The sequence below is a fragment of the Dama dama genome, chromosome 21, assembly GCF_033118175.1.
Source record: "Dama dama isolate Ldn47 chromosome 21, ASM3311817v1, whole genome shotgun sequence".
In the NCBI taxonomy this organism is placed as follows: Eukaryota; Metazoa; Chordata; class Mammalia; order Artiodactyla; family Cervidae; genus Dama; species Dama dama.
The window spans coordinates 11,064,779-11,081,168 of NC_083701.1; positions in this window are offsets into that span (position 1 = coordinate 11,064,779).

Sequence of the window (16,390 nt, forward strand, 5' to 3'; positions counted from 1 at the left end):
CAGTCACAAAAAGATGACCATTACATGATTCCACCTATATGAGGTCGCTAGAGTAGTAGTCAAATTCTAGAGAGAGCAAAAGCAGAATGATGGCTGCCTGGGCAGTGGAGGAGGAGAATGAGGAGTTGTTGTTTCAGAGGTATAGAGTTTCAGTTTTGCAAGATGAAGAAAGCTCTGGAGACTCGTTATCTAACAGTGAAAATATATGTGACACTACTGAATTATACACTTGTAAATGGTTAATATGGTATATTTTGTTATGTGTATTTTGCCACAATTAATTTTGCTTTGATTTTAATAAGGGAGTAGTCAACAGTAGTGAATTCTGCTAAGTTGAGAAACCAAGACCAGAAAAGGGGCCCTGGGTCTAATCAAAAAGAAGTCGCTGGTAAGGCTTCAAGAGCAGCAATGGGACTGAGAAACACAACGGTGGTGGGTTTTAGAGGAAGTGGGGGATGAGGAAGAGAAAGACTGCCAAGAAGCTTGCCTGTAAAGAGACCCAAGACATGTGTCCACATCCACATTTAAATTCAAATTCCTCTTTAAAAACTGCAACTTTAAGGCACGCTCATCAAAACCACTTACACAGCACGTCGACCCACAGAGAGTCTGCACTAACTCCGGTTAGAACTGCCCTGAACTAGGGGACACTCAGCTGGTGTCAGAGAACTGCGGGGAGTGGAAAACCCACACATCTGGTGTCAGAAGTGTTGTGAGTGTGAGAGTAATGGAGAAACACAGAGGTGGTTTTTCCTCTTCATCATCCTTCCTCCCTCACTGTGAGTAGATGACTTAGTATTTTTAAAAGTGCTTAAAATAGTACCCAGTACAGAGGAAACACTTCATAAATGTTAGCCATGGTTACTGCGGAGGTCAGGCTCTTAGCCATCAGCTGCTGGGCCTCAGTTTTCACTTCCCATCCTGATGATGCACATTAGCAGCGCCCTTTCTTCCTCTGTTCAGCCAAACTGAGAAAGCAATGGGGTCCGACGGCAACTGACTCTGTAGACATCAGAGGTTATTAATAATAGCAATAATAATAATAAACATTGATATCCATAAATTAGAAAAACTACCATATGGCAATTAATTAGAAAAAAGGTCATTTGTTATAATATGCCTCAGCATACATGTGCATTGAAACAGAATGATAAAAGATAGGCCCCAAAATGATGACACTTCTTGGTAGGGCTGTGATGGGACAAAGGGTAATACTTGATTTTTCTTCTTTGGGTTGGTTTTTTTTTTTTTTTTAAGTTCTCCATAATGAGACTGAATTCATTTCCTAACCATAAAAGTTACTTTTTAAACTGATAATCTGGGCAAAGGATCTGTAAAGCCCAAAGGAAACGGGAATGCACCGACGTCCCTTCCCTTCGCTTTCATCTCAGGATGTGCCCCAAAACAAGAAAAGACACCAACTATTCGCTATTGTCCCAAGGTGAGATCACAGACGATGACTCAGAACCGGCTTCTGACACTGCGCCGCTCCGCTCCTGAGCCGGGAAAGAACAAGAGAGCTGGCAGCAGCCAGCCAGCTCCACAGAGAGTCCTCACTCTCTGAAGGAACTGGGTATGCAGGGCAGCGGGGTCACTGACAGCTTGTTCTCACCCTAAACCATACAAGGCCAGACTCACTTAATTAATTGTGTGAATTGCAAAGAGGGAGCTTTAAGCAAACAGGCAGACCCCAAACGCTGTAGAATTAAAGAATATCCAAGTCTAGAAACCCCCAGGCTGGCTCCCTCCACCTGCAATAAAAATCAAAAACTCTCAGCATCAAGGCTTGTTTTGGTTCGGCTCCCCACGTAGCCTTGCACTAGACCAAGTACACAGGAAATGCTCTGGTTATTTTAATCTGTGTCTCTTGTTTTCCCTACCCAGCACCCATGGCTCCTTTTCCTGGTAAAATGTTTCCATTGGAGGAAATGTCCCTGCCTCTCCCCACCTTGGTGGACCTGTCAATCAAGGAGATCTTCCTCACCCAGCCCAGGAGGTGGGCACTGAGCCCAAGCCAAGCCAGTCAGAAGCTCTCTTCCTTGAATAGAGGCGGAGTGGATTCCTGCAACAAGCCTATTGCGGTTTGCCATTCCCTTCTCCAGGGGTTCTTCCCAACCCAGGAATCAAACCCCTGTCTCCTGCATTGCAGGCAGATTCTTTACAGTCTGAGCCACCAGGGAAGCCCCGTTTCATGGTCCCAACTGTTACCCAAATCCCTGGAGCTAAGATAGTCTATATCCTTTAAGAGACTGGTTCTGCAGCTTTTCGCCACTTCTGAGAACTCCTCAGTATCCTTGCCATAAAACGCTTTTTAAATTAAGGAAGCCAGAGTTCTGTTTCTGTTGCTTGCACCCAAAGAACCCAAACTCTGCCATTCAGCATCAAGAAGAAACTAAGATAAAAAAACAATGAAAATCATTAGCACTGATCTGCTTATTATGAACAAATTATTTGCACACCCATTGTCTCTTTGGGACTTACAGCAACAGGCAGCTCAGAGAAGGTTAATGTCTTCTTCTAGGCCACACAGCTAGCAAGTGACTGAAATATAGCCTCAGCCCAGCTCGTTAGCTTCCTGGACCAGGAGCGCTGCGGCCTGGATGGGAACCTCTGTTGCATCACCCCTCCCCACCCGAGTCAGTCCTTCTCCAGCTTTGAATTTTTCTCTACTTGCAAGTTGCTTGTGTGTAGCTAGTTTACAAATTCCTTCCATGGGATGGGAAGAAGCTCTTTCTCCTGTTCCTCCTTTTCAGGGCCAGGCCTCCACAAGGAATCGAAATGTCCAGGCCCCAGGCACGTTTTCCATCCCAGGACCTCTCATGAAAAATGGGGTCAGCAAATGAGCAAACCTCAGACCTTGGCAGTGTTCATGCCAGAAATATCTATTCTAAGTCCTCAGGGCACAGTGGTGCAGAACGCGGAACAAAAGCTTCCATTCTAGTGAAAAAGATATTCGACGGAGGAAGAAACAATATAATAATTACCATATCTACAATATACAGTCATTTGTATTTATATATCCAGTTGACCCTCAAACAACATGGCTTTGAACTGCACAGGGTCACTTATACACAGATTTTTTTTCAATAAATAAAGTTGGCCTTCTGTATTTGCTGATGCCAAATCTACCGATTTGGAGGGCCAACGATGGGACTTCAGAATCTTGTGGATTTCAGTGTCTGCAACTTGTCCTGGAACCAATCCCCAGTGATACCTAAAACTGATGATAACATAATACCACGTTGTGATAGATGCTCTGAAGAGATAAAGCAAGATAAAGAAGCGGAGGTAGAGTTTTCTAATACATGGTAGGTGGGGACATACATTTTAGTAGAAATTGGAGCAGGGGGATATCTGGGGAAGAGTGTAAACCAAGCAAGCACAAAGGGGCAGAAGGGGCTTCTGGTGTGCACAGCAGCTTCCCAGAGGCCGGTGCTGCCCTGATGGGGGCAGCAGGGGTCGGGGGGGCCGGGGGGCGGGGAGGCAGCAGAGGCCAAACTTATATTTGGTCACAAGTATGATCAGGAGCTGTGCGGAGCTGAGAAGACAGCAACATCCTCTGATGAGTCATTCTGGCTGTGGCAACCACCCAAATGTCCACCACGACGTGATGGAGAAGCAAAATGGCATATCCATGCAATGGAACACTGTTCGGCCGTCAACAGGAAAGAAGTACTGATACACACGTGGCACACACCAAAAAACACACAGCGAGCGATTTCATTCATAGGAAAGACCTTGAACAGGCAAGTCCATAGAGACAGGAAGCAGGTTGGTGGTTGCCAGGGTCTGAGGGCAGGGGAGAGCGGGAGTGACTGGGGATTCAGGGCTTCCTTTAAGGGTGATGGAAATGTTCTGGGACTATAGAGTGAACATGGTTGCACAACACGGTGAATGGACTAAATGTTCCTAAATTAGAAACTTTCAAATTAGTATGGGGGTGGGGAGGGAGGCTCAAGAGGGAGCCTTAGGGCTGATTTGTACAGTTGTTCAGCAGAAACCAACATAATACTGTAAAGCAATTATTCTCCAATTAAAATTTTTTTTAAATAAAATTATTAAAATGAAGGCTTTCACATTCTATCCATTTAAATAATTTAAACAATCTAAAAATAATTTAAAGGGACTTCTCTGGTGGTCCAGTGGCAAAGATTTCGTGCTCCCAATGCAGGGGGCCTGGGTTCAATCCCTGCTCAGGGAAAGAGATCCCACATGCCACAACTATGAGTTCACATGTCGCAACAAAGACCCGGTGAAGCCAAAGAAATGAATGTTGTCTAAAAATAAAAATCTCATTCTGTCTCACGTATGCAGAGAAGGGATGGTGAAAGAAGGAAACAGAGATCAACAGGAAAGTTCATCCAGCTCGGCCCCAGACTTCGGCACGTTTCTTCCCTTCTCCAAGCCTCAAATGCTCCATCCATGAAAGTGAAAATGTTCACAGGCCCCAACTCTTGGGTTTACTGAGACGACTAGAATACTTTTGAAGGGACCCAGGGTGCAGCCCACAAATCTTTCCTCTTTCTGACTCAGACTCACTCCCTGGAGACCTCACCAAGGCTCATGGCTTTGAATTCTGTCTCCCAACCTAACTCTAGCCAGACATCTCGTGTATACTCCCGCTGGCCAACTCAGTATCTCTACTTGAGTTTCTAACAGGCATCTTCAAACTTACTGCGTCCAAAACAGACTGTTGAGCTCTGCCCCGCCCCTAATGTGCAACCATGCTCCGTATCTCTATGCATAAAAACTCTATCCTTCCAGGCAGAGGGTAAATATCTAGAAGTTCTGGACTTACCTCTCTCACTCCTATCCAATCAGTAAATGCAGCCTTCAAAATACTCTGCCTTCGAAATACATCTAGAATCCAGCCCCTTCTGGTCCAAGCCACCGTCACTTCTAGCCTGGATTACTGCAACAGCTTCTGCTGTTGGCCCCTTCAATCCATCCTCAATGTGGCAGCTCTGAGATCCTGTTCAAATACAAGTGACATCAAATCAGTCCTCTGCTCAACCAAAAATGTTCTCACTGAAGACCCTTGCATTTGTTCCTTCCACCTACTCTCCCAGATAACCATGTGACACACCCTCACCTCCCCCACGTCTACATCCAAAGTGGCCTTCTCAGTGAAATCTCTGCTGGCCACCTATTTAGACACACCCAGTTAAATGTGCATCTCAGATAAACAAGGAATAACTTCTTAGTAAAAGAATACCCCCTGCAACATTTGGGACATTTTTGCATAGGGCAGACTTACACTTTAAAATGTTCTGTTGCTAGATAAACAGATAAAGAAGATGTGGTAGGGATTTCCCTGGTGGTCCAGTGGTTAAGATTCTGCCTTCCAAGGCAGAGGTCATGGGTTTGATCCCTGGTGGGAGAGCTAAGATCCCACCTACTGCAGAGTATGGCCAAAAAATTAAGTAAAACTTGTTTGGGAAAAAAAAAAGATGTGGTGTATATAAATATATATATGTGTGTGTGTGTATAAATATATCTATAAATATATATAATGGAATATTACTCAGCCATAAAAAAGAATGCTACTTTGCCATTTATAACAACATGGATGAGTCTGGAGGGTATTTACACTTAGCGAAGTAAGTCAGATAGAGAAATAGAGAAGAACAAATACTATATGTTATCACTTACATGTGGAATCTAAAGAAATAAAACTAGTGAGTATAACAAAACAGAAACAGACTCAGATACAGAGAACAAACTAGTGGCTACCAGTGAGGACACAAGAGGGGGAGAAGCAATATAGGAGTAGGGAATTAAAAAGGTATGAACTACCATGTATAAAATAAATAAGCTACAAGGACATATTGTAAAGCATGGGAAATATAGCCATTACTTTATAATACTTAACTTTATATGAAAATCCATGGCTGATTCATGTCAATTTATGGCAAAAACCACTACAATATTATAAAGTAATTAGCCTCCAACTAATAAAAATAAATGAAAAAATAAATAAATTATAATTTATAAAAATACTGAATCAATATGTTGTACACCTGAAAACAATATAATAGTTTAAATCAACTATACTTCAATTAAAAATAATAATAAAATAAAATTATGTTATCTGAAATGCTAATCTAATCAGATGTCCTGTATTTTTATTTGCTAAGTCTGACAACCCTGACTAAAAATGGTAACCATCACTCCAATACTAGTAAGCACCCTTTCCATAATTTTTCTCCCTAGCACTTATCACTATATCATGTGTTACTCATTTATTTTGTTTATTGCCTGTCTATATAGTAGCCACATGTGGACACTTAGCATTTAAAATGAGGTTAGTACTACTGAGGATCTGAATATTTTATTTCAATTAATTCAATTTAGAAATGGAAACTTGATTTAGTTATTGGAAAACTTGGTGTATTTAGAAAAACTTGCATAAGGGAATATGCTTTTCAACTATAAATTTTATGAAAGCAAAATACAGATCATGTATTTCCAATGAAACTTTAGCATTCAAATTGAGATGCACCATAAGTGTAAATTACATATGGAATTTTAAAGATTTACTACAGAAAAAAAGACTGCACAGTATCTCATTAATAAATATAATTTTTATATTGTTACATATTGAAATTTATTGCTAGTATATCAGATTAAATATAATAGACTATTAGAATCAACTTCACCTGGTTCTCTTTACCTTTATTAATGTGATGTGGCCACTAAAAGTGTTTTGATTATGCATGTGGCTCACATTGTATTTCTTTTCAGCACTGCCCTAGAATGTAGGCTAAGGCAGGGCTTGGTTCCCCTGAAAGCAGAGCTGAGACCAGGGTGGCAAGCCTATTGTTTATTCTAGAACGTGATATCAGGATGCAAAAGCAAGGGGCTGGGGATACTGATAAAGAAAAAAAAGTCAATATAAGCATGCATTATCGAGGTGGCTTGGTAGCCAAGACTCTACTTCACAGGGACTTCCTAAAAAATTACAAGAAGGCCTCCCAGAACCACGTCCTGAGAGACAGGAAGCTACAGACTTTATTCACCAGCTCTCACCTCACTGTTGAGGGCTGCTCCCGGGGGTGTTAACACTTCTGGCTGCTTTTGTTCATGGGGACAAAGAAGCTCCCACAGCATTGGGAAAAAAACAAAACAGAAAACCCCACGGTTGGAGCCATAGGAAAGACTGGCAGTCTGAGGCAAGCCTAGACTTGTGAGAGACTGTCCACCACACATACAGCTGAAATCAGAGGAGGACCAAGGGGATGTGATGGTGCAATTCTTCATCACATTCAGCTTTTCATCCCCAAAACCTAGACCAGTGCCTGGAACATAGCAGATGTTCAGTAAGTAATTCTGAAGAAGAAAAAAAAAGAAAATACCTGCACTCATAAAACACACTCAATAGCTACTATGGGCTCAGTTTACAAATGTTCAATTCAATAACAGAATTCCTGCCCTCAAATTTCACTGGTTTTCCTGATCAGAAATTGTTCTTCTTTTTTTTTTTAATAATTTTTTTTTTAGAAATTGTTCTTCTTAATAAACAATAGTATCAAGCACCTTCTCTTGAATGTCATGGAGACAAGTCTTTTCCAAACCTCCCGCCACAAGACCTAGGATGGCCGTCAGGGTTGAGAATGTGGAATATGGGTCTGGCAAGCAAGAAACCTGGTCTTCTCCTTCAGTCTATGGTCCTCAATGGGAACAAGGCTGCTTGGGGTGTTTATTCACAACCCGTAAAACGTGCTCCGGTAAATGTAGTTTTCTCTTTCAACCTATTTCATTGTGCACACAGCAAGGGCTAATAAATTCTTGACCAACACGTTCCAAGCTCCATGGAAAGGATCCAGGGCTGTCCACCGCCACCACAGCACCCATGAAGGACCAGCCCCTGGGAAAATGCTTCCATTGCCACATTCCCTGAAACACCGATGCGACTGCACTTGCTTAAAGGCATAAAAAGGGTAATCTGCTACTTGTATCCACAAGGTTTCCTTAATTTATCTCTCTGAGGCAACAGGTGTCCAACCCATAATCAAGACCCTTAATTATCCACACCTTACCACAGTTCACAGCATTCATCTCTGCAAGACTGTGGTCTAGCTGTAATTTCAAAAAAGCAATTCCTTTGACTGCATCGGGAGGCAGAACCTTTCGTCCCCTGGACTTCTCAGCCCTCCTGTCTCACATCCCGGGAAACACAAGAGAAAAGAGTGATTCTGACTTTCCAAACCAGAAGCAGGGTTGTAGGCAGAAAAGAGGAGGGAACACGATTAAAGAAGAAAAACAAAAGCCAAGTGTGACAAGCAAGTTCACAATGGTGACTTATAAAAGCAAAATTACCTCAGAAAATAAGGCTTGAACACCTGGAGGCTGTGGCCGAGACAAAGCCAAACATCCTCCGAATCTTAGCTCCTTTTCCACTCCTAGACATGGAACTGTGGAAAGACTACAGTTCCCAGCAGCCTTTGCGGTTTAAGCGGCTGCCCATGTGACCAGCTCAGGCCAATGGGCTGTGAGTAGAAATTATAGCTGCATCTTGCTCTCCTCGACCCTACCCTGCACCCCTACCCACCCCCACCTCCCCCCGCCCCGCATTGGAAAGCGTGGGTTGAGATGGTGGCATGCCTAGGTGGGGCAGCCTGGATCAGAGCATCACTGCAGGATAGGTGCTCTGGAGAATGGCCAGACGTGGCATGAGACCCAGACTGAGATACTGGGTCAGCAGCATAAGCCTGGCCCATTCTGAACAAAACACAGACTTTCTGTCACTTCCCCACCCATTTATAAAGGGTGTCAGAAAATGTTTAAGGAGACTTACTTGAATGAGACATTTTAAAATTATATGGCCCAGGACGTCCCTGGTGCCACAGTGGATAAGAATCCGTCTGCCAATGCAGGCAACACAGGTGCAATCGCTGGTGTCCCTGAGCAACAAATCCTGTGGGCCACAGCTACTGAGTCCCTGAGCTGCAGCTACTGAAGCCTGGGGACCCTAGAGCCTGTGCATGGCAACTGGAGAGTAGACCCCCACCACACACCGCCCCCCCACAACTGGAGAAAGCCAGGTGTGCATCAAGAAGACCCAGCGCAGCCAAAAATAAATGAAGCAGTGTGTACATGTCCAAAAAATCTATTAAAAAATTATATAGCCCAAATAAATGGGGAAAAGGAGAATCTGAACTGGGAGTTGACTTTATTCATTTACATGCTTGAGCTAAAACTTCAGTTTTCTCCTGTTAGATGGGAATAAAAATAACACCTGCTTTAGGGAATTGTCATGAGGTTTTTAAACAATAACTCATTTATACAACATTATAAATCAACTATACATCAATTTAAAATGATAATAATAGGACTTCCCTTGGCAGGCCAGTGGTTAAGACTCCACCCTTTCTATACAGGGAGTACAGGTTTGATCCTGAGTTCCTTGGTTGAGGAACTCAGATCCCACCTGCCATGTAGTTTGGTCAGGAAAAAAAGAAAAAATTCTAATGATAATAAATTTTTTTAAATAAAATTTAAAATAGCTTAGCAAACACAGGTAATACTTGTTATGGCCATGCACTGTGCTAAGTCCTTTATCAATGTTAATATGTTCAATTCTTGAACTGGTTTCTGAGGGTTCTATAACAAATTACCACAACTCAGGTTCTTAGGACCTGAGTCTTAAGAAAACTTTCTATTCTTAAGCCCATAGAAATTTATTCTTTTGCAGTTCTAGAGGCTAAAAGTCTGAAATCCACATGTCACCAGGGCCAGGCTCCCTCCAAAGACTCTTTAAGGAAGAATGTCGGGATTAATAAATAGGGATCTGGGCTAGGAAGGAGACTTATTTTTCCTTGAATCCTTCTGTGCTATTTCATTTTTTTTTTTCCAAGTAACACGTATTAGTTTTTTTGAAAAAGCAACACTAGTTTAAAAAATAAACTAACAGTAAAAAGATAGACTATGTTTCAGGGAAAAGGAAGTTTAAGAATTAGTGAGTAGTTGGGTGGGTGTATTTATTTACTTAAAAAGAAAGAGAGGAAGCGACCCAGGATTCCTTGCCCCTGAGTTATTACCACCTACCCAGAAGGTCATCCCAGCAAAGTCTGTCTAACTGGATGGACATCAATGGTCATTTTCTTTCTCTTCTTTTCTCTGTTTCTTTATTGTTATTGTGTTTTTACAGATTTTAGAAATGATACATAATTAGAGATTGCTAGTTATTTGTCTCCGAATCGTCCCCTCTTCTTACTGTCCAAGTAGCTCCCTGGCCACAAAAGACCCATGTGCTGTCACTCCTTACCCACCGATGTCAAGTTTTGTCTCCATAAAGTGCTTTTGATGGATTCAAAGCAATGGCAGTGTCCCCTTGAATTGTCACTCTCCATAATGCCTTAGGAGAATCAAGGCCAGTCACTAAGGCAACAACTGGCCCAGTGTGTCTCCTTTCAACATGGTTCCCTGGTTGGGGAGTAGGGTGGATAAAGTGGGAGATTGGGATTGACATATATGCACTACTACATACAGAATAACTAACAAATAAGGACCTACTGTATAGCACAGGGAACTCCACTCAATACTCTATAATGACCTATATAGGAAAAGAATCTAAAAAACAGTGTATATATGTGTGTGTGTGTGTATATATACACACACATATATATGATACACTTTGCTGTATAACAGAAACTAACACAACATTGTAAATCAGCTATACTCCAATAACAATTTTTTTAAAAAAGGACAAACATGGCGCCCTCATTTTATGCCAGTGGCAAAACTGACACTTCGGTTCTATCCAGCTGATGGTCAATTTCAGCAGAGGCAAAAGCAGAGCAGAAAGATAACTGTGGGCACAGGGCTAAGAACACATTTCTCGGTGATTGTGATGATGGTTATTATTGTAATTGCTGATGTTGTTGTTCTTAAATTCCAATTAAGAGTTTTTCTGAATGGGGGAGAGACCCCCCGTGGGCAGTCTAGGGTGGTGAAATGAATATCACCTGGACCCAAGCAATCCTGGGCCCAGTTCCAGATCAGCAACTTGCCAGTCGGGGGTGGCCTTGGGCAAAATTATTTAGTAATTCTGAGCTTCAGTTTCCTCATCTGTAAAATAGGCCTAATCATCACCAACTCATCCAACTAATTTTTCTTCTTTTTGTGGCCATGCCACATATCTTGCATGTAAGGTCTTAGTTCCCCAAACCGATGCTCCCTGGAGGTGAAAGTACAGAATCTTAACAACTGGACCACCAGGGAAGTCCTTCAGCTAATTTTTGTTACATTTTCTTAGGTGCTAGACACTGTGCTGGGGATTCAAGAACAGAGAAGTTTTATCCTTAACTTGAAAAAGATCACCATCTGGAATCCTCTGCTCCAGAGAACAGTGGTTAAAAGCATGGACTTTGTAATTAGACAGACCTGGGTTCAAATGTATACTATGAATTCAATAGCAGTGTGATCTTTAGCAAGTTGATCACCTTTTCTGATCCTTAGTTGCCCCACCTCAAAACAGATATGGTAATAACAGCACCTACCTCTTGGATGGTTTTGAGCCTCAGTTAAATCATGATGTAAAGCCCTGAGTTCAATGCTGGCACCCTGTAGACACTAGCAAGGGTTAGCTGCCGTGGTGAAGTGCATTCAAGTATTGCCAGCACCATGCAGGGAGTTTTTACTGGTTCCAGTGGATAGTTACAGAGGGGACCAAGGATGCGGGTGGGAGTGAGGAAAGAATTCAAGGGGACTGTGATATTGGGACAGAGTTTTGACAAAAGACTAGATGTCGGTCAAGAAGGGAAAGGAGAACCAATTAATGCATTCGGGAGCTACAGGAAGATCAGAATGGCAGGAATGACAGGGTCCAAGGCTGGGTTGTTGGTGGGGTTGGGGTTGGGGTGGCAACAGAGATAAAACGTGGCCAAAGTAAGAGCCCAGAGAGTTTTACATAAATTCCAAGGAGCTCAGGTTTATTCTAAGGGGGCTGGGGAGCCATGATGGCCTCTTTAGAGAGGTGAATGATGCTATTAGATTATCATAGAAAGGGCTACGATCTATTTATTCATATATGTCCATGGACTACAGAGTGGAGGAGAGCCTGAAGGTGAGGATGACGTAGGAGATAGAAGGGTTGCAGGTTAGACATTTACAACTAGCCTCCTGTTTTCACTTCCTGAGACAAGAGTTAGGCAGCCTCCAATTAAGACATTTATAGTCAGCCTGATGGTTTGCCCTCTGAAATGGAAGTAACAACAGAAATAGGGTAAATAACCAGTCTTTGTCTCTTGTAAACACCTTAAGGTAATAGTCATGGTGAGGATGAAGAGGGGAAAAACCTTGTTTGGGTAAAGGATTAAGGGATCTCCACTCCCCACCCCACGCCACCCCCCATGCTTTTTGGCACTAGGGAGACACTACACTTGTGCAGAAAGGCTCCTTGTGGGTCAAAAGTCAGGGGATAACGCCAGGCCATAATGAGCCTTGTTCCTCCCAGAAGCCTTCTCTTTGATACCCATCTTGACTGAGAGGTGCGTGCACACCCAAGGGAGGGTCCCAGGGTAAGTCAGGTGTGGAAAAAGAAGCCAGATAATTGGCTAAAGATAAACAAAGACCCAAAAGAACTGACCTATAGAAACGACTTAACCACCTCTTTCTTCCTCACTAAGGGGGATGCCCACACTTTTTCTCTGGGTGTGAATCTCTGTCTTGCTTCTTTCTTAACCAAACAGTTTCTTTGTGTGCTCTCCCACTTGTTGTTAAGCTACTTCTTTTATCATAAAACTGTACCTGCATTTACAGTTTCTGCCTCCATGATAAATGCATTTTTCACTGGGGGCGAAGATCCAGGGGGAAAAAAATCTTCGAGCCTCTGACCCTTAAAGGTCTGCTGGCTAGGATTCCTGGTTCTCATCCAGGCTGAAAGTGAAAGAAAGTGTTAATCATTGAGTTGTGTCCGACTCTTTGCAACCCCGTTGACTGTAGCCTGCCAGGCTCCTCTGTCCATGGAATTCTCTAGGCAAGAGTTCTGGAGTAGATTCCCATCCCTTCTCCAAAGAATCTACCTGACCCAGGGATTGAACCCCGGTCTCCTGCATTGCAAGTAGATTCTTTACCAACTGAGTCACCAGGGAATCTCATTAGGCTACCCAGGTTCATTCCTGGGCAGGGAATTAAGATCTCACTGCTCACTGCTATGTGAGATCAGGGAGCCGAGTGAGTTGATGTGAGTTGATGTCCCAGCAGCCCCAGGAGAGGCAAAGAAGGACTTTACCAGGGCGGCAGCAGAGTGGAGAGAAGCCCTTTGGATCACCTGCCCAGGTGAGCTCTGCCTAAAGAGGCACCTGTGCTTCCCAGGTACCAGAGTGCATCGTCATCCTTCCTCCCTTCTTGTCCCCTTCTGGCGCCTCCCTTTCCTCCCCTCCGACACCTCCTCACCCCTTCCCTCACCACCCTATCCCTTTTCCTTTCTTCTCTCTCACTCGGAGCTTCACTTGGGGCAAGGAACTGAAAACCCCAGCTCTGGTTTGGTCCTCATGTGCTCCATCTCAGAAAGCTGGAGCAGGAGAAAGGGAAAATAGAGGACCTGAAAATTCACTCCAGTCCCAGTACTTCTAAAATTAAAAAAAAAAAAAAAAAAAAACCCTTCTGGCACCAGGACAAACCTCATGGGAAAGTTTAGCAGCCCTCATCTCTATAGCCAAAGAGCTGATAGCTCCTAGGTCTCCATCTTCCATCATGAGTGAGTGGGCTAGTTACTCAGTTGTGTCCGACTCTTTGTGACCCCATGGACTGTAGCCAGCCAGGCTCTCCTGTCCATGGGATTTTTCCCAGGCAAGAATATTGGAGTGGGTTGCCATTTTCTTCTCCAGGGGGTCTTCTCGAACAAGGATAGAACCTGGGTCTTCTGCATTGCAGGCAGATTCTTTTATCTTCTGAGCTACCAGGGAAGCCCTATCTTCCATCATACCTTATGGCAATAAAATGTAATGGGAAGCTTATAGCAAGTCAGGAACTGGGCAGACACTGGGTATAAAGAGCCAAAAATGGTGCTGTACCCACATGAGCATGCTCATAGCCTGTGCAGAAGAAGCCACCTACAGAAAGAAAGCCAGACAGTACAATACATCTTAGAGCAGAGGTCAATACAAAATCCTGCAGGACCACCCTTATAAAAATTGATTTGAGTTCTTACTAAGTTCCAGGAAGAGGGCTAAGTTCTTTATGTAAATAACTGCATCAAAACCTCAGATGTTTGCAACTGTGTCCTTAGTACTTAGCACAGTTCTTGGTTCACAGAAGTATTCATCTGAGATAAAAACAGCCATGAAACAGGTCTCAGTATTGGCTCCAGAGCACAGATGAGGAGACTGAGGCTCAGAGAACCGAGGCCCTTGGTCCAAGGTCACAGAACAAGCGGCAGAGCTGGGGACCACACCAGGTCTGGCTCAGTCCATGAGCTTGACTGCAGTGCCCTAGGGCTGGTCCTAGGAAGGGAAGCAATCAATTGTCTTGGGGTGGGATGCAGTTGAAGAAAGAGCTAGGTGGCTCTTGAGCAAGCCCTGGAAGAATGAGCTTGCCAGGTGGACCAGAAGAGCAAGAGAGTCTGGAGGGCGAGGTGGGGGATGCGGAGGCAGTTCCATGGCTGAACATCAGATACATCTGGACCTACGGGAGCAGATAAGACTGGAAACACAGTGGGAGGCCGGATGAAGGGGGAGGGGACGGGCGGAGGGAGGTATTGAGATGTCCATCTTTCCCCCCTCCGCTTCCCTTCTGTGGCTCTGATTTGGAAGTTTCCTCTGAACGATGCGGGCGGTTCTCACGCCTGCTTTTGATTTATTTTATAGCTGGTGTTCCGGAGCATTTTGTGTTGGCTGCAACCTATAATACGCAATTTCCCTCCCAAGCAATTCTTCATCTTTGGCAACCCATTGGAGCGTGATTTTGGCACCCCTATGTGACGTGGCAGGGGCTCAGCTGGTGCCAGCCTGGGACACCCCATGGCTGCTGTGCCAGCTGCTCGGCCGAGGTTCGGGGGTCCTGCCAGAGGGGCCAAGTTCATCATCCTCACTCAGTGAAGGGTCCTCTTCATTTCCCCAATTTGGCTTGTGGTCTCTTGGGTGCAGAGGAGGGAGAGAGCAGCGACAGCCACGTTCTTGTGTCTCTTTTCATCATTCCTGGTGTGGCTTCATCTCCCTTGGGACATATGTCACCTTCTATGTCGAGGTCACCAAAAGGTCACAAGCTTCTGAATCAAAACTCAGCTGGGATTCAGTCCCAGAGCTCACAGACTGCCTTACTGTAGGACCTTTTGGAGGGCAGCATTTTAATCCGTCCTGAGTATCAAGTGCCTCATCTGCAAAATGAAAATGGCAGTGATATGTACCCAGAGAGACATCACAAGGTGTAACAATAGCCTGTGTAAAGCACCAGGGATAACCCCTGGGCACATAGCAGGTGCGGTGAACTGAATGTTTGTCCCCTCCAAATTCCTCTGTTGAAGCCTTAACCCCCAATGTGATGGTATTTGGAGGTGGGGACTTTGAGAGGGGGATTAGGATTAGATGAGGTTATGAGGGTGGGGCCCCTGGGTTAGGATTAGTACCCTTGTTAGTACAGATACCAGAGAGTTTGCCCACTCTCTCACTCTGCCATGCAGGGACACACCAAGAAGGCAGACTTCTGCAAGGTAGGAGTGTCTTCACCAGAAACCGAATCAGGAGACACCTTGATCTTGGAATTCCCGGCCTCCAGAACTGTGAGAAATAAATTTCTGCTGTTTAACCACCCAGTCTGTGGAATTCTGTTACAGCAGCCTGAGCTGCCTAAGACAGTAGTGTTGTGTTAGTCGCTTAGTCTTGTCTGACTCTTTGTGACCCCATAGACTGTAGCCCACCAGGCTCCTCTGTCCATGGAATTCTCCAGGCAAGAATACTGGAATGGGTTGCCATTTCCTTCTCCAGGGGATCAGGTACTCAGTAAATACCAGATTATCTTACACATGTCTTACATTGTCTTACACAGGCTATTGTAACACCTTGGGACATCTCTCCAAGATATACATCACTATTGTTTTCATTTTGCAGAAGAGCACTTGGTACTAAGAAAAGGTTAAAATGCTGCCCTCCCCAAGGTCATACAGTAAGTCAGTGTAAGTCAGTCAGCCCTTGCAGGCAAGGACCCATCTTAAACCCTTTTTGTTTCTCCCATCATGCCAAGCAGAGTGTCTTGTGCAAATTAGCATAAATAGTTGAAGAATTAGCAAGTGAGGAGAATGTGCAGGTGAGTAAATGCATGAAAAAGTGAGTGAATGAATAAGAGGCAAAGAAGCAGCCCATGGAATCCCCTGATTGAAGCAGCAGATTCTCTTTCCCCCATATCTTCTCAGAGCACAAATCCAGATCTCCTGGATGGGCTGACTGCTACA